This window comes from Zerene cesonia, chromosome 17 (assembly GCF_012273895.1).
Source record: "Zerene cesonia ecotype Mississippi chromosome 17, Zerene_cesonia_1.1, whole genome shotgun sequence".
Taxonomy (NCBI): Eukaryota; Metazoa; Arthropoda; class Insecta; order Lepidoptera; family Pieridae; genus Zerene; species Zerene cesonia.
In genome coordinates this window covers 7,578-8,917 of record NC_052118.1, presented here as the reverse complement: position 1 = coordinate 8,917, position 1,340 = coordinate 7,578, and positions in this window count along the sequence as shown.

The window sequence follows — 1,340 nt, the reverse complement described above, 5'->3', positions numbered from 1 at the left end:
TATTCCAGTTGTCCAGCTATCTATGTACCAAATTTCATTGCAATCGGTTGAGTAGTTTTTGCGTGAAAGAGCAACAAACACACACATATGCTTACAAACTTTCGCATTTATAATATTAGTAGGATAGGATTAGTAGTAGAAAGTAGGATTAGCAACGTCAGAGTTTGAACGCGCTAACCTAACTACAGCAATATGGAAACATGCAACGAAAAACAAAAAAACATGTATAAGGCATGGCTCACTCTAAATATACAAAAGTTTAAGCGTTTAATCACCAAATACATATGTATTTACAAACTACGTACTTTTAATATACGAAAATAATTTGGAAACGCTTTACATTTCAATCGTTTTTGATATCGTGATTAAAGTCTATGAGATTGCAATTAATTAAAAATAATCGACAAACAGTTTGATCGGATCTATCAATGGAACACGAGGGTTAACTCTAAATACTACTATATAAGCTATCACAAATGTTACTTGGAAAAAAATCAAGTGTAAATTTTTCTATCGTAAAAATCGTTGTGAGATCCGTTTACCTAACCTACTACTGTCTGCTGTTAATTTATTCAATCCCTACTTAAGGGACCTCTCATCTTGTTGTTACGTAGTTAATACATCATTAATTTAACTAACAAAATGTTATTATGACCATGTTAATATTATAATAAATTGGATGGATTTCCTGGTAGAAATCGCTTGTAAGCCATAAGGCCATCCATTGCATTAAATGGGCATTTAAGTATTATTTGTGTGATTGTTTGTTATGCTAAGCTTTAAGTGTAGTGAAGTTTTAATTCTTCATTTAATTCATGTTCATTAGTAGGCTTCGTTTTGATACATTTGATGTACCTAGTCATGCAATTTATTTCGTTACTCTATCGTACCCGATTTTGTAAACATTCACCTAGCAATCAATATGCCATCTTTAAATAGTAGCTTAATGAGCGAGTCGCGTGCTCGGTTCGCAATAAAGCCGAATGCTCTGGAGTACGCGCCACACAGACCTACAGGCTAGGGCGGAGTAGGAAAGGCGTTTTTGTGAGCGACAAGAAGGGTTCTTATGGAGAGGAAGGAGAAAAAAACATACCACGTAGCCGGGTCGTACTTCTAGAAGTAACTGGACTTATTGGACAACTGGTGCTTAAAAATGATAGAATATCTTTATACATGTTTATCTATTCAGCTTTTCTATCTATGCAACAATGCTGCAATCTCTCAATGCTACATTTTTCCCTATCTTTCCGATACTCTTATGTTAAATAAATAAATACAATTCCTAACCCAACACAAACAATGATGCGGTATTTTTAACTGAACAGAAATATTCATGCATG